This window comes from Larus michahellis, chromosome 1 (assembly GCF_964199755.1).
Source record: "Larus michahellis chromosome 1, bLarMic1.1, whole genome shotgun sequence".
NCBI classification, from domain to species: domain Eukaryota; kingdom Metazoa; phylum Chordata; class Aves; order Charadriiformes; family Laridae; genus Larus; species Larus michahellis.
The window spans coordinates 117,361,686-117,379,950 of NC_133896.1; the positions used below are offsets into that span (position 1 = coordinate 117,361,686).

At 38.2% G+C, this 18,265-nt stretch overlaps 1 long non-coding RNA gene across 4 annotated transcripts in view; it reads right to left on the minus strand.

The window, feature by feature from the left end:
* The window catches only part of LOC141737866 (uncharacterized), a 46,018-nt gene extending 28,459 nt beyond the window's left edge, over nt 1–17,559 (minus strand). For 2 of the 4 annotated variants that reach the window (XR_012585260.1, XR_012585258.1), the window contains exons 1-2: nt 17,433–17,559; nt 16,848–16,904 (exon numbers count right to left, since the gene is read on the minus strand). This is a non-coding gene — a long non-coding RNA (uncharacterized LOC141737866). Of the gene's footprint in view, nt 1–16,847; nt 17,036–17,432 lie in introns of all 4 variants that reach the window. The other 2 variants (XR_012585261.1, XR_012585259.1) reach the window with 2 other exon arrangements.
* Between the last annotated feature and the right edge of the window lie 706 nt (nt 17,560–18,265).

Below are 18,265 nucleotides of genomic sequence, written 5' to 3' on the forward strand. Positions count from 1 at the left end.
TGAGGTTTTTGGTCAGACAAGACCAGCCAGATTTGAACTTAATACGCATGTTTTGTTTGATTCAAAATATTTTTTTTAGCATTTAAATTATTGCATATTTGTTTATATTTGTCTAATAATGTGTCATTTAAAACACAAAAGTCTTAATCCTTTACTGTAAATTCTGTACTTTAAAAAGTTACTTCTTTGAAGTGACAGAAAGAAGTATTTATCTGGAGGAACTCTGCAAATATTTATATGAATATTTTAAAGAATTTATGTATATACACTTTTTTATACTTTGAGTATTACCTTTGGGGAAGACCAAGGCGGGTATTAAGTGAGGAAAAAGAAGCATGCTAAGAATATAATAGCCTTAATCTCTCAGTCAGGCAAACCCTTTATAGAAATACTCAGATGCCCTCAAATCACTCCTGTTTTTGTAAAGAAGTCTTCTCAAAAAATGAGCAAAGCCTCAATATTATTTTAGCACTTAAAACAGATTCAGAGATAAAAAGCCCTGCAGTATCAAGGCAATAAAAAGCAACAAAAGAACAATCAATTCTTGAAGCCTGGCATTTACAACAAAACACAGACAATACTTTTTTTCAAAACCATAAAGATAACAGTGATGGATAAAAAGCTGTTTTAGCATACAGAAAATTTAGGCTGATTTTCTCTGTGATTCTACTTAGAAAGAAAGCCTGAACTCCAGCAGGATGAAAACCATGTTAGACCATAGATATGTGTCTTACAGTTGCATAACAGATGATTTTTTGTTCTAATTATTTTATCAGGCTTCTGCTGGGTTAATCATACAGTTTACGGTGTCCCTGCAGTCATGCATTTTTTAAATATTGTAGACAGAGTATTAATTGGTCCGTACTGGTTATTTAAAATATCTCACCATCAACAAAACTTTGTAGTTTTATGTGGATCATATTTTGGAATATCTTATTTTTTCTTACTAGTTTTGCTCTACTCTTATCTATTATTTACATAACTTCTCCATTTCTGGTGTGAATTAAATGGCTATCTTATCAGAAACATAGCACAAGAAAGAAAAATGTACTATTATTTATAATGTTTTATGTCCTAAATACTCAGAATTTGGAAATATCAGTCAATATGTTAATATTTTGTGTCTCTTATAAGACCTTTCACTCTTTTAAGGTAAAGCCCAAACAACACATGAGAATATGAGAGAGATACTTTATTCCTCTAACTGTTGTAGAAAATGACTTATGCTATTTCACACTTTTTCTGTCTTTACTCCACTGAACTAACTCACGGTGTATGGAGGTTACATGTTCCAGTTGTAACAGAAGTCCATTTTGTTACAGGAAATAAAGTTCTGATCCACAAGGGCAGCTCTCAAGTTTCCAGAGTTGAGGTAATCTTTTACATTTGCAGCTCTTATAAATGGCATTCCAACACAATGAACACAATGCAAATCAACATAAGTCTCCAAATGTGGCAGAGGTTTCAGAAGAGCAAGACCTTGTAGGAAGTAAAGGAGAAGTTCCTCAGCAATCCAGGAGTTCTTACGAGATGATGTAATGAAAAAAAGACAATTTGGTTTGAATATAATCATAGACAATTTTTTCTCTTAATTAGCACGTTCTCCTACTTAACTTCTTTTTCTGCCTCCAGAATATATTGATATTTGATGGAGTAAATGGTGGGATAGTCTGCTAACCTTTGTCAAGTTGCTTGTGAAAAAGAAGTCAGAGTGTTTAGTTGTAATAAATGTTGAAGATAGTAAGAAGGCTTTTTAAAATGTCTGAGTATTTAGACACAGAGTCCAGGGTAAAGTAGGTACTCCCTGAACCTGTAAATAGCTGCCTCTCATGTTCCTTACAGATGTCATTGGAAACACTGTAGGATCTTGTAATTCTAATTTTTTTCTAAATCCCCAGAAATTTATAAACAATAAACTACTAGCGTAGACTCACATGGGCTTTCTGTAATAGTTTACCAGTGGGATGTAAGAATTGTGTTTCTTCACATTTGACAATGAAAAAATAAAAATTACACCACGTGTCTCTACTGATAGGTCTAAACTCTCCTCTAAAAGCTACTGACTTCTCTGCAAACAACATGGATTTTACCTCTAAAGAAATGGTCTATCAGAACTCTATGTGAAAGTCAAATTAGGCTTTTACTTTTTATGATGCTTATCTATTATTTTTTTTTTTACCGCTTAATATTCTGTTACATAATCACAATGACTTTACAACCATATAGTCATCAAATTGCTTAAATGTTTCTTAAATGCTTTTGTTGTTGTTGTTGTTCTGGTCAACAACACCTACAAAATCCCTTTTCCAAAGAATATCGTTGTCATTGCATTTAGATTGAGTTGAAACAAAACTTATTCTGACTTTTTGATCTTCCCCTTGTATTCTGTCTTTGAAATACATAGCTTGAGGCACAGGCAGTCTATATCACAAAGATTTAAGCCTATATTCCTGCACTCTGCCAACAGGTTAACAAGTTTTTACGTTTACCATTTCTTCCTTCTGCCCAGTATCACTTGACGGGAATCTCACTTAGAACTTGTCATACTTTGAATTGTCAACCATTACATGCTTAGATAGTGAGGGGACTTTAGAATAAATGTTTTTAGACCTTTAACTGCATATCCAAACACACTAGAAAATAGTATGAAATTACCTAAGGAAAGTTTTTTTGAGTAAAATTAATTTAAATAGGCATTTGAAAATAAAAAATTATGTATTTAACTAAATGATTAGCATATTGATGACATTCAGGAATATTATAAAAAATAAACAAGTACTTACACATTAACAGTTAATTTAATAAATCTATTAGTTTATTCCAAAATAGCATCTAGTACGTTTGGATACAGCATTAAAGATGTAGAAAGGTTCATTTTTATCATTGCTGCAGTATATTTAAGATTACTACTGTCTCCTTTGTTCTCTCAACAGCTAAAAATGCTTTATAAGGCAGCTAAAAGTGCTCTATAGATGTACAAAATTGAAATCAACATAACATCTTTATCTGCAAAATTTATAAGAATGGCTGTTTACTCTAGTTCAAGGACAAGGTTTGTCTTGTTCTGTATTTAAAAAAAACTGCGTTCAAAGGGGAAAATAAGTCACTTTATTCCAGCTACTAATTACCTCAAACTTGCATGACGTTTGTAAACTTCCTTATTTTAAAGTAATACTAATCACACTGAAGGAATCTGAAACGCTAATGGAATAATAAGAACAAATTAAAGAATAATTTTTGAGAATTTGATTTTCATTCTCCACAGCTTGGTCAACTCTTTTATACTACTTCAAAGGTTGTTCGTATTAGCTAGCAATCACAATGCAGAGTTACTTCTCTGTTAAGATATAGTGATAAATCATTCCTTTAAATACGTGTTTTGGGCATATTTGTAGAAAGAAGCACAGTCAGTTTTCATTAAAAAATACTCTTCAGTATGAGATCGATGTATTTTTGTTATATACCCCGACTATGGTATACTGGTTGTCCAGAAGGACCCTTTTATGGGGAATATGACTAAAATCAGATACCCTGACCAGGTAGGATACATTTCACAGGTGTGGCAGAACCCATGCAAAGGAAGATGGCATGCTCAGCACAGAGCATCTGCTAAAATAGAAGGGGTGCCAGAGCCCCACCAGCATCAGAGAAGGCTGTTGCTGGAGAGAGTAGGGACCTGTGCACCTGCAAGCTTGCATGCTGTCTGCTGCCAAGTAGCACCCATGACTGTGTTTTGCCTGTCCTAAGTTTCCACTGTTCACATAAGCTTTGTTTCCTTAGGAAGAAAAAGGATAGTGCTTTTGGTTGGTGCCTCATCATGACAATGATTTTTCCATGAATCCTAGGAGGCAGACTCCCTCTGCTTCTTCAAATTAGTAAGCCAGGCAGGGGGTCACAGTAAGACAACGTGACAAGTAAGACAAATTCTCCCTAGGATACTATCAAAATTAATTTACCGAAGCTCAGAAGGCAGATGGTTACAGACTTTGGTACAGAGGAGAAAAATAACTCCATTTCAGTGGTGATCCTCTGGTTACCTTCTAGTGTGTGAGCAGGAACATATGCCACTTAAAACCCTGCTATCTTTGGATCCATACTGTGGCTGCTTCCAAACAGAAGAATTCAGGAGGAAATAGAAAGTTTAAATCAATGGCAGCATTTCAAAATCTCTCCCACTGAGGAGGCATAGGGGACATTGAAAACTGGGCTTTAATGCAGATTAGTTCAACAAGGGGAAGGTCGAAGTTCTGCACCTGGGAAGGAATAACTCCATGCACCAGTATATGCTGGGGCCACCCAGCTGGAAAGCAGTTTGGCAGAAAAGGACCTGGGGATCCTGGTGGACACAAGGTTGAACATGAGCCAGAAATGTTCCCTTGTTGCAAAGAAGGCTAATGGTCTCCTGGGCTGCATTAGGAGGAGTGTTGCCAGCAGTGGAGGAAGGTGATCCTTTCCCTCTAGTCAGCACTGATGAGCCCACACCTGGAGTGTTGTGTCCAGTTCTGGGCTTCTCAGTGCAAGAGAGACATGGACGTACTGGAGAGACTCCACTGAAGGGCCACAAAAATGAATAAGGGACTGGATCATCTCTCCTGTGAGGAAAGGCAGAGCAAGCTGGGACTGTTTAGCCTTCAGTAGAGAAGGATCAGGAGTGCAGAGGTGTGTGTGTATCTTATCGATGTATATAAATACCTGAAGGGTAGGTGCAAAAATGATGGAACCAGGCTACCTTCAGTGGTCCCCAGTGACAAAAGACAATGGGCACAAACTGAAGCACAGGGACACCTGAACATAGGGAAACACTTTTTTACTGTCTGGGTGACTGAGCACTGGCACAAGTTGCTCAGGGTGGTTGTGGAGTCTCCATCCCTGGATGTATTGAAAAGCCATCTGGACATGGTTCTGGGCATATGGCTTTAGGTGTCCCTGCTTCAGCACGGGGCTTGGACCAGAAGACCTCCATAGGTCCCTTCCAACCTCAATCATTCTGTGACTCCTCACTGCCGGGCAGCATTGTGCCCTTTCTGAGAGAGGCTTTCCCCGAGGCGCCGCCATGGTGGCTGCGGGGCTCAGTCGTGCCCTGCGGGGGGTGGGTTGGAGCCGGCTGGAACTGGCTGTGTCCGGCTCGGGGCAGCCCCGGCCGCTCACCACAGAGGCCGCCCGGCAGCTCCCCCTCACAGCACCCGGGTACAAGACAACCAATCTACCATGAAATTTTTTGTCCAGTTGCATATTTCTCTTCCATTTAAAGTATGTGTTGATTATCATTTTTTCCTCATCTATTTTCTTAAATGAAAAGATACAAAGTCATTTTTTTTCTAGATGAAAAATAGAGTACAAATTATTTTTGGAGGTTCTCTGTATTATAAATCGTGCTAAGTGAAGAGGAGCTGCTGCTCAAGCTAGCAATCGTGTCACAAACTGCCTTTCTTACACCTTCTCCATGTCACCCTCCTTGTAACCCCTGCATTCCCTTCATAGCTTCCAAGGGTCTCAAGTTCAGCTCTGTATCTATATTCATAGCAGCCAAATATGAACTGCTACACGTTTAGCAGTCAAGGAATTCTGCTTTTAGGCAAGTAAAATGAGATAATCTGCCTGCAACCAAAGCAGCAGGAGCTCATACAGCTCTGTGAAAACTCCATGTTCCCAAAATCTTTCACAGTCTGCTTTCTGGGAAAAGAGGAACTCCAGTTTCTTGTGCTCTTTAGTTTATCTAGGTTCAGACTTCAAGCAGACAAACAACTGGAAACGTTTTTTTCTCTCTAAAGACCTTCTACAAGCATAGAGTAGCAAAAGTTCATAAAATCTTAATTTCCCAACATCTGTAAGAAAATTGACACCTCATTCAGAGATAGAAAACTCAAATTAAAGGCTGAGTTTTTGTAGGATGTTTTTTCAATATTCTGTGTATGAAATGTTGATGAAAGAAGAATTTTTTCTTACATATCAAAGAATGTTTTTGACTTCCATAGATAGAAGGTTATTTACCAAAAATCTCCATCTCAGAAAAGTTCAGTTATAAATTTAAATAATGTGTATAAAAATCTGTTCATGCTTTTTCATAGAATCATTGAATGGTTTAGGTTGGGACCTTAAAGATCATCTAGTTCTAACCCCGCTGCCATGGGCAGGGACACCTCCCACTAGACCAGGTTGCTCAGAGCCCCAGTCAACCTGGCCTTGAACACCTCCAGGGATGGGGCATCCACAACTTCTCTGGGCAACTTGTTCCAGAATCTCACCACCCTCATTGTAAAAAATTGCTTCCTGATCTCTAATCTAGATCTACGCTCTTTCAGTTTGAAGCCATTACCCGTTGTCCTATCACTATATGCCCTTGTGCAAATTCGCTCTCCAGCTTTCTTGTAAGGCCCCTTTTAAGTACTGGAAGGCTGCTATAAAGTCTCCCTGAGGCCTTCTCTTTTCCAGGCTGAATGATCCTAACTCTCTCAGCCTGTCTTCATAGGAGAGGTACTCCCGCCCTCTGATCATCTTCATGGCCCTCCTCTAGACCCATTTCAATAGGCCCATGTCCTTCCTATGCTGAGGACTTCAAAGCCAGATGCATTATTCCCAGTAAGATCTCACCAGAGCAGAGTAGAGGGGCAGAATCACCCCGCCTTGACCTGCTGGCCATGCTTCTTTTGATTCAGCCTAGGATGTGGTTGACTTTCTGGGCTGCAAGATCACACTGACGGCTCATGTTGAGCTTCTCATCCACCAACACCCCCAAGTCTTTCTCTTCAGGGCCGCTCTCAAGCCATTCTCTGCCCGACCTGTATTGTGTGCTTGGTATTGCTGTGACCCAGGTTCAGGACCTTGCACTTGGCCTGGTTGAACTTCATGAGGTTGGCCCAGCCCACCTCTCAAGCCTGTCAAGGACCCTATGGATGGCATCCCTTCCCTCCAGCATGTCAACCACACCACACAGCTTGGTGTCATCACCAAACTTGCTGACCGTTCACTCAATCCCACCGTCCATGTCGCTGACAAAGATGTTGAACAGCACCGGTCCTACTACCAACCCCTGCAGAACACCACTTGTCACTGGTTTCCATTTGGACATCAATCCGTTGACTGCAACTCTTTGAGTGTGGCCATCCAGCCAGTTCCTTATCTATCGACTGGTCCATCCATCAAATCCATTTCTCACCAATTTAGAGACCAGGATATTGTGCGGAATACTTTGCATATGTCCAGGTAGGTGACATCAGTTTGCTTTTTGTGCAAAACAACTTCACACTGAGGCACAAACTATAATGCTGATCAAGTTACTGATGATTTTTTGCAGTGGTGCACACATAATGCAAGAACATAATTTAAGATACAGAGATTTCTATCTAGAGAAAGAGAGACACCTGAGCGTCTCTTTTCTTTGATCTTAAGGGAATGCAAAACTTCCCCTCTCTTAGGAGGTGCAAGACAAATACTAAATCCTAAATACGAAATTCACTACTACAGGGATCAATAGCAAGGCTTCTATCAGGAATAAAGGAATAGAGGCCACATGCTCAGGCAGTCCTGAATTTGCTCAGTAGTCTATCTGATGGACTGGGCGCCAGGCCTACTGTACTGACATTGCAGGCTGAATAACCTCTCTGGCACCAAATGAAAACAGAGCATGGTTCATCCGTTCTGCTGTTCACCCAGTGATGCCTTTCCTTAAGATAATTGTTTCAGAATTAAGATGGTCAAACTTACTATCTTTCCCTCTTAAAATGGCAGCAAGCTTTGGGGCAAATGACAAAGTTTATGGAGAAGGAGGATGAATTAGCAATGGAGTAGAGCTAGCTTATGGGCCAATTAAGGTTACCATTTTGTTAGGATACCTGGCTCAGTCGCAGTGACTACTCAATACAGATTATGTATACCAGTAGTATATTTCAGCTATATACCCACTAAATAAAGATTAAGATCTGTAACTAATATAAATCATAACTGACATTAAATGACAAAAAGTTATGCATGCAGATAGAGAGAGGCAATAATAAAAACAAACAAAACACCACAAAACTTTCTTGGACATTATGCAGTCCTCTGAAACAGTACATTAAAAAAAAATGGATCCTCATTTCACATTCTGAGAACTATAGAAAAAAATATGAATATTTTTATAATTTCATGTCCTATATGGATTTGAATCTTAAATGTAATTGTGATTATGGATGTATCTTTCTTTCCATGCACATCAATATTAATAGCCCAGATATACAGAGCACACACTGAGAGGATAATTTGCCCCTTAAATGTGCAAATCCTATTACAATATTTGTCTAAAGGCTGGATTAATATTGAGTTGGTGTTTTTGCTAGCTCATCATAATTTTATCAGTGCATATACTTGAACTATGAGAATGCTAATGGCTCACACAGCAGGCACTACATGTTATAATGGAGTCCAATTACTTCTGACTATTCAAATATGTTGCAAATTTCAAAGACAGTTCCCATCTGACTACTTTTTCCAGAAATTGCCAAGTTGCTAAGTCTTCATCTACTTAAAAAAGAAGGTTTTTAAAATGCTAAGTAGTAAACCACATTGCCTCATTTCATTTGTACCTAATTGGACCATAATAATTTTTCTTTCATTTTTCACATCATCTACTCTTTCTAAATAAATGTCTTATGGAAAAGGATTTAGAACACCTGTTGATAATGAATTCCACATTTTCGCCTTTGCTCCATAGTCAGTCTCATAAAGGATTAAGAGACGGATTTCTCAATCAAGATACTTTTCCGAAAAGATTCAGGATATTTTTTAGCACTGACCTATATGTGGTTCTTTCTTAACTGAAGATATCACAAGTTCGCCTTCATTTATTGACATGTCTCAAAAAGTTATCTGTCCATCATGTTTGCTAGAGGAATTAACAAGTCTGATACCTGTTTTGTCACAGTTTTAGATGGCTCAAGATCTGACAGAGACTTTTAAAGACTCATCCAGTCTGTGGATTTAAATTAGCGAATGTAATCCAAGCCTGCAGCTACCAAACTAATGATCAGCTATGTCTAGGAGTAAAAAATGATAGGGTCTTCTGTGATAAAGGTGAGGATAGAGAGGATAAGAAAAGTTTAATTCTAGTAACGTTCTTGCCATCCTGATGAGAATTGTCCTATATACGAAATACTAAATTAGTCCAACATACTTAGAGTTTCAAAATAATTCTTTTAGTTAAAAAATCCATGATCAATACATGGAGTTAAGTTATGTTTCTGAAATTACCATTTACTGTAAACAGATTTATTAATGAAAATAGACCTGATCTACATGCACTACCTGAGATCAGCTAAGCATACCGCTCTTTATTTTCTTGCTTATACTAGTAATAAAGTTCTAGAATCAGTTTTTAAAACAAAAGCACTTCAGTATAGCAGAGCTGTCTTTTTGGAGATTAGATCTTGCATGGAGCTGAATGCTGCTGCACTCTCATTTCTAATGAGCTTGACTTCCTTTGAGAGTCATTAACTTTATTTACTATGTTCCACGTATCAGTCAGTGATGCTTAGTTCCTTAATAGTTCTGATACTCTATTCACCTGAGTAAGGACTATTAATATAGCTCATTTTCTTGACTCGGTAAGTTTTCTATAGCCTTGGCTAGCAATTTAGGACAATACTAAGCACAACATCTCAGATGAATCTCAAGCAAGTTTTTGTAATCCAGTACTTAAAAATTCAGTATCCCTTTGTAACAGCTCCACTCCTCTCACGCAGATTGCTCAAAGAGCTTTTTTTCTTCACCTCCTCACACTAAAATGGTCACTAACTGAACAATCTTCCAATATAATTATGGTGACACTAATCCAAGTATAAAATATTGCTCACTGAACAAGATACTGAATATAATTCTTTTATACAAGATGCATTCAATATCACTGTAGTCAATTTGGAAAAAAAGATATCATCTGGTACTGTCAACAATGCAAAAATCTTGGAATGCAGGGCAGAGGTAGTCCTGGTGCTGGGCAAACACAGCCATGACAATACGTTACTGCATATGAGCAACTGATCACAGTCCTTGGACTGAAATTTATACTAGCCTGGGTCCGGTAGCACTATCTTCACTATGTTACGCTGTACCTCATGATACATCTTGAGCTAATGTTAGTTTAGCTGTATTTGCAAAAAGCTCAAGGGTGCAGCACCCTTAGATACTGTATGCCATTTTGATAAACTCCCATGCTTCTAAGCACCTTTAGCTGCCAAGGTTATACAAGCATCTAGGCGTGCGTACATGAGACACAACCGCCTCATTCACTCAAAGAAGTCCGAGGTGGTTTTGTGGTGCTATTTGCAAACTATTTGCACCACTTGATGACTAAGCCAAAAAGGCTCAGATCTCTTGTCCTAATTTAGTCTGGATGCGCAGATAGCCTTAACTCTCCTTTAAGTATTCACCAGTTAAGAACCCATTACTAAGCTAGACGGTTCTGCATTGGCTGGTCAGATGGTTCTGCATTGGCTGGTAACTCTCATCCCCTGGAAAGGCTCTTTTGTATCAAATACGGCACAGTAATACATCTCTGAGTTTCATATCTTTGTCAGAGTGTGATTGGCATGTAGACAAGTTATTCTGAAATATAGTCTGAGGGAATATATTTTTTCCCTCACTTTTTATCTTGTGACATTCAAGATAAGAAATTCTGAACATTATCCTGGAGTATTTTGGATCTGTATATAAAAAAGTTACACAAGAATACCATCTAGATTGTGAAGTTAAGCATTTCAAAATTAGGAAACATCAAGCTTGGGATCAGTTTTGCAATTTTATTTCAGTTTCCATTTGTTGACATCTTGATGTCACCTTTGACTACTTGCATGCTACTTTTTGTTGTTTTTTTTTCCTCTAAGTGAAATGTGTTCTCGACACAGAGTGTTCTCAGAGGGCCGCTCTATGCTCTGACAGAGATGAAACTCTCCTCAGCCTAATCCCTGCTGCCTTCTCTTCCACTCCAGCCTCCTTGGTGTCCTCAACTTCCTTGTGCAATACTGTCAGCCTCATAAGTACCATTTCTTTTCCTGTCAGGATTGCTCTGCTTCTTTCTTTACAGAGAAGAATTTAGAAACCAGGAAACACAGACAAAATCCTGCATCTACTATCACATGATGTGGACACAATATATTTTGAACCTGAACACACACCTAGGCTTAACCTCAAATTTGCTCTAAATCTAGGACCAGCAAGAGGCATACTCCTGCTTAGGTGATCTTGCAAGCCCTCGGCCATCACAGAGGAGGTTTGGGTGAATGCAGCTGAGCACAGTGACAGCCCCGGTTGCATGTGTCATACTTGGTCTGGCCCTCCAAACTTCCTCCTGCCAGCCATTGCCAGGGTGGCAGTGCAGCTGAATTTAAGCCACTAAACTGGATGGAAAAACATTACGCTCTAAATCTTGCATCTGCTTCCTCCTCCTTGGTTCTGACAGGGAGCACAGTGGGACAGAGCTCTTAAGAGTGGGGCCGGGGCAATGCATGCAGGGTCCTGCCCTTACCCTCCCACCACTGGGCACAGGCTGTGGCTCCTGGGCAAGGGGTGCGTGAAGGCAGGGCAGGATTTCCTGAGCCCCCTGGGCTCTACTTGCTCCTAGGGAAGGGATGAAAGCTGCACCACAAACCCCCTGTACCCCCATCAACTGTGTCTGGCAGGGACTGCCTGGGGCTGCCAGCCCCTACCCTGGCGGCACTCACAGAGCAGGAGCCCAGACAGGCTGGGCAATGGCCACTTGGCCACGGGGCACCTGGTAAACCCAGCTCAGACCAAGGGCAGCCCAGCCACCCCCTGGCACGTGCCACAGCCCAATGCCTGCCCCCAACAGTGGCAAATATGACCACGCTTACAGTACTATCTATGTGTTTTTTAACTTTGAGCCACCATAGGCGAAAAAGTAGACATTTCTCTATATCCATGGTTTGTGGATATGTTGCAAGCACGCATCCTTTGGGGATGCTACATATGCATGCTACATAAAACATGTGGATGGACCCACAGACCCCACCATTCATGTTTTGCTTGCTCATTTGTATATATAACTGAAGCAAAAATAAATATTTTTTGGTAATTTTGACTTGGTGGATTGTTTGGGGCTTTTTATGGTTTGAATAGTAGACCAAAGACAGTTAAATATGTATTAATAGCGTATTAAATTAAACCAGCTATATTTCACTTAAAGCACAGAGGCTGTCCAATGATTTTGTCAGTGACCAAACCACAGCTAGTTCCTTTGCTAAACCCTATACAGTAAAAGCACAGCAAAAGGGACAACGACTTCCAAAACCTAAAATTGAAGGGCTGAAGGGTACATGAATTTGGTACATTCAATGAAAAGTTTCATATAATACCCGTATGCTTTCTTTAATAGTTAGAGAAGAGTATCAGGTCTCTATAGACATAAGAGGAAAGGTGGGGGAGAGGGGGGTTGTTTGGTGGTGGTGTTTTCTTGGAGGACAGTTAGTTTGGAGAGATTGCTGTGTAGGAATGCAAAGAAGTTACTAAATGGGAGGCATTAGAGTAGATGTATCACAGAGTGGAGCATATGTCCTCTATCCATACTTCTGGTGTTCCTGTTAGCATGCTGTGTTCAATGTCTCAGAAAAGAGCTATTAAAATTGCCTGGGAAGTGGAATAATCACTATTTATGAGTGAAGTTTCTGAATAAATATTTTAGCTGAAAGGCAGAAGAGACGATAGTATCTACAAATATTAAAAGGACTTTAATACTGATATGTAAACCAATCACTTCTTCAGTAAAAAAAATCATAACAAAAAGGGAACAGCTTTATGTAATAAGCAATTGTAGAATGTAAAGTATATAAAGAATGTAAAGGATGTAAAGTATATAAAGAATGTAAAGGATGTAAAGAATGTAAAGGATATAAAGATGTAAATAAAAACTGAAACAAAAAGCCAAAACCCCCAACAAACAAAAAAAAAGAACACCTGGAAAACTTCCCATGGAATGCACCTTTTTCCCTCTTTTAGTGAGCCTGGCACTATCACTAAAGGCTGTGCACCTCCATGCAAAGCTTCATCTTGTTGCTGACTGTGAATCTGTAGCTCCCTATGGCAGGCAGAATGGGAGCACTGCTGAAGCCTCAGGTGGGTCTGCTGCCAAGGTCAAGGACTGCTGGAGCAGAAGAAGAACCACACTGCACACTGGACTCTACACACAGCTACTCACGACAAGAAAGGCGTCTACCAAGAGAAAAGAGAGGCCATGATAGCGCGCAGGGCTGAAGCCCTCGCTGCATTTACCTGCAAGCAATCAGATCCTTTCAGGTCCCGCACTGTATTGCCAAACCTGAGAATTAGGTTCTATTAGTCCCATGTTTAATTTGAAAGGTTAATTATAATTTGATTGGACCATTTAAGGACTAAATGGCTGATCTGGCTGATGAACGAGGATGTACTTCTAAAATTAGCTAAGAAAAAATACCCAGAAAAAGAGTTCTTTAGTTACACATATATTAGATTGATTAAAATTCTAGCCTGTGAAAAGGGAAATCCTAGCATACTTAGATCTGCTTTGTTATTTCTGACAGTACAGAAGGATTTTATCTGCCCTTCCCATTGTCCATGTAGAATACAAGCAACGGAATCTTTAAAGGAGACATGAGATTTCCATGTTATATGTGAGTATTAATTCTCTGAAATGTGATTTCAATAGCGATTTCCCATCTAAGTAACTGAATGTATAATTAAAGCATTCCAAATAAACTTCATAGTTTTAAATAGCTTAGTATACACTTCATTTACTGGCTCACTACTAAGAATAATTTTTTAAAAGAGCTATTTCAGTTATTTCAATTATTTCCTCTGGCTTATATTTTCAGTAGTCCACCAAAGGCAGCTGAAATCAGTGGACAGTCTACTCTCTGACCTCAGCATTTTTATATAGAAAAAAAAACATTTGTTTGTTTACACTATGTAAAAAAATAAATGTAAGCAAGGAAATATTTATCACTGCAATCCTCTGTATTTACTTTCCTTTACAGTGTGCTGAAGTTAACAACAAAATATTAAAATATTTTCTCTAGGGATGTCAAAGAAATATGTGCATTAAATAGACATGATACAAATTTAATAAGCATCACAGTTGTAGAAAGGGCCTATCTCCACTCTGTGTTTCTGAAGTTTAAAAAATAATTAACAAGATTCAAATCTAACTTACTCACAAATGCAACTATACTGAGATGGGAAGAGAAAATAAGCCTCACTGCACATATCCAGAATTAAGCATGAAGCTATTGCCAGCCATTAATCCATTACTGTTAGCCTTTTAAACTATATTAAGCAAGTTATAATATAATATTTCAAAAATTTCACCATGCTCTGCCATCCCTTCTCCCATCTCATCCTCCAGAGTGCTAATTTCCTCCCTGATTAATTCTTTGCTTTGATAATAATGAAAATCTTTTGAGTTACAGTTTCCATTTCTATCTATAACAATTCACATTCTTCCGTCTACTTATTACATATACCCTTTGTATATACCCTTTGATTATGTTCTTCATATACCCTTTGATTATGTTCTTACGCAACATCTAATTCTTAAGCATGTTTACTTTCTGTTTCAAAGTTGACATGAATTGCTTTTTTCAGACCTATTCCTTGTTTTTATAAATTATAAATGTAACTAAGTGCTCAGCTAGGATTTCTGCTTTTAATCCCCAAATCTTTCCATTTTTAAAGAAAATTTATATATGAACTATTGGCATAAAAATATAAATAGATCCATGTTTGTCTCAGATTTCTATTAAGGGGATAATATTTTATCATACATTACTGAAAAAATATCAACAGGACTTCTTTCACTCTCTAAAGACATTTAAAAATCCAGTTCTTAGTTTTTAACTTGGCTACTAAAAACTCCATGCTAAAGGCTACTAAAGTATAAATTTGTATTTTGAAGTATCCACCTGCACAAATGTCTCAAGTTTTGATTCTTTGATTCATTTTATGTATTAAGGCTTATATTGCATCAGAATACAAAAGAGTTAGTTTTTTTCTTGTTTTCTTTCTCCCCATCCTGAAAGTTTGTTTTTAATAAAAATTAGATTAATGAAGCTATGATTGCAGTGAAAAAGCAGTGACTGGCACATTTTTTATCATTAAAACCATTTTGTTGCTACCTTTGCTATGCCTACCTCTAAATCTTTAAATGATCTCACTTTACAAGACGTTGGGTAAAATGTAATAATATAGAAGTAGTAAAGGCCAAGCTGATGAAAACATTAATATGGAACTCATCTTACTAAAGGTAATCAAATACTATACAATTGTTGAATAAATCAAATAATTGCTGAATAAATCAAATGCTATACAATTGTTGAAACAGATCTTTCTCCTTAGGCAGAAAGAGACATCTTTCTGTATCAAACAGTTATAATATCTGATGATATCATTACAGTTCTTTTGGGCAACTGTGAGAGATTCTTGGAAGAAAACGAACACAAGATCAGTGATTTTATTTCTTTGGGCTTGGACACTGTTTACAACTGGTCTCCAATTTTTCTTAGCACACTGGGTAGTACCGATACATTAATTGTTTTGAACCACTTAAAGTAGTAACATTATAGAACGAGACTACTTATTTGCTGGGACTTTGTCTGTTTTTCCATATTTTGTCTCTGGCTAAAATATTTGAGAGTTCTTTGTATAGACTTTGACACTTGTATTCACAGCAATTATCCCTTTGCTCACTCTAAACTTGTGATTTAGTTTTTTCTTCATTTTCCTGCCTTATACATGGCAAGCCCACCTCTCATCCACATGTGATGGAAATCAGCTTTGTGTAGATTTGTGATTCTTGATTCTAACTCAAGCTCTGATTTAAACTTTTCTCATTATTGGCACATTTAAAAACCCACTTATCCATCTGTGTTTTCTGACTTTAATGAGAGATTTTCCACTTGTCAGAGCTTTCAGAGGGAACACCTAAAGGGTTTCCTTCCTCTGCCTGGCTACCTATTCTCATAAAACATAGAGGAAATAAGTTACCTCTAAGATTCCTAGCCCTCAGACGTATCTGAAAGAAACTGATCAAAAAACTACTAGGAGGAGAAGCAGGAGAGTGGGGGAGAGACAGACAGTGTGACCACATGTACTTCATTCCCTAAAATTATGAAAAGGAACAGTAGCGAGAGAAGAAAAAGCCAACATATCTGATACCTTAATTAGGTGTTTTGGTTATAATATGTTGAACTATAGTACTCTATGTACTATAGTACATTCAATATGAATGAATGTGTAGACTGTACATCAGATATTTTCAGTTTTGCATGTTTAAAAGAAACTACTATAAGACTGACAGAAAATGCATCTTTTTTGTAATATATTTTGAACACCTTTTGTCCATCTGTAAATGCAGAATTGTTTCCAAAATGTTCTGTTCCATTTGCAATGATAAGAAACTTAATCTGATACCAGAAACAGAGAAAAAGCTAGATGATTATAAGCAAGCAATCATTATGACATATGTTTTAGCTTTTGAAATATCATCTGAGTAGTGTTCTTGGTAAACATGGCTGAAAAATAATTTATTATGTGACAAATTAAATGACCATCGCTTTTCTCAGAAAGACAGATTACTTATAGACCAGTCACAAGTCCTGGCATATGAAATTACTATAAATTGTAGTGTCTATTATAGTGGTCAGTAGCCAACGGAACTATTAATAGCTATAAATCATCCAGCACAGCTACCAATATCTACTAATTGGAACAGTCATTTTTTCTTATAGCTCCTGTTCTCAAAACCATATTATACTGCTCAAAGTCAAACTCCAAAGAAGTATATTACATAAAAAGGTTCAGAAAGATGAGTACAGCCTTATTTATGAACTGACCTCTCTGTTTTTACTCTCCGCCATGGCTGCAGGACTTCTGTCTTCTTTTTCATCTCCCTGAATGCAGAACAACAGGTGTTGGAAGTATTCATCCAACTCACAGAAGGATTTGGATGCCATTCTCCAGGACACGCTCCATGCACAAAATTCTTTACTTGTCTGATTAACCTTCAGCTACATTGCTCCTCCTTTCAGGAGAAAGTGTTTAAGGGCAAAGATGTTTAACGTACAATAAGCAAAGCATGTAGTTAATTTTGAGTTACCAATCGGGAAATACTATTTGCAGTTTTTAAAAAGTTCAGAATATTTTATGAGCTTGCTAGGTTTCTTCAAGTAATTTTCTCACAGATTTTGCTGTTCTTCTCACACTTTGGCAGAGAAAACTTAAGTTTTTAGGATCTAAGGAGCTTAAAATCTAAGTTAGCCTATTTTGGGTAGAGATTATTTTATCTTTCCAGATAAAATGATCTTACCAAGCTTAACCAAGTAGAAATTTGTCTTCTGGCTCAGACTGCCTTGTCCAATCCTTCAAACAAGAATCCTTAAGAAAATGCTTCGGTGACAAACTCATTCAGTCTTACTTACCAGGTTCATAACTGGTCTGAGACCGAGCTTGCCAGCTGGGACAGCATGCTGGAGTTTGCATCCCTCCTGTTGCTCAGCTTAAGCTGCAGCAGAACACCCCCTAAACCGAGCTTCTGCAGACTCACCCTTCCTCTTTGACCTTGGCATGTGTTCTTGTCCATCTTACCTCCTGCCATGTGACGATCTTGCTATCATCTACAATGCAACTACAACGTGTCTTTCAGTAAAGATTTTTTATACAAACTGGTAAGATGTGGAGTGAGTTTTTACATTTTTAGAACAAACAATCTTTACTTATGAAGGGGGAATTTCCACGAAGAATTGTTAACTTCTGCTTCAGGCGTGTCAGGAATGCTGCTGCAGTACCTAAATAGCACTGAGGCTAGCAGGTTTCATTCCTCTGTCTTTGCCCCTCCTCTACTAAGAAAAGGAAGGAGAAATAAGCTCACTGATACTCACTATCTTTTTTAGGAGGACAGTATGCTAGCCTTCCTGTTTTACTCCTATCCATTCTTGCTTTACCTCAAGTTTGTGTAAGCTCCACTGACACATTTTAAGGTGAAAATAACCTCCATAAAAACCAATAGCATAGTGTGCTTCTATGAATAGAATAATTATAATACTACCCTTTTATTACAGCTGCAAGGGCAAATTAGTGACACATGTAAAACTGAAAAATGACCTTTTCAACATCAGCCTGACAGGATATGCACCCTGTAACAGTTGTTCCCTTTGTGCTTTAAAGCCTGAGTATGGTTGCCCCTTCCCCACCACTTTAAGGGTATGTTTGGACTGCCAGGTAAGGTAAGAAACACCAAAGCCATTTCATGGCC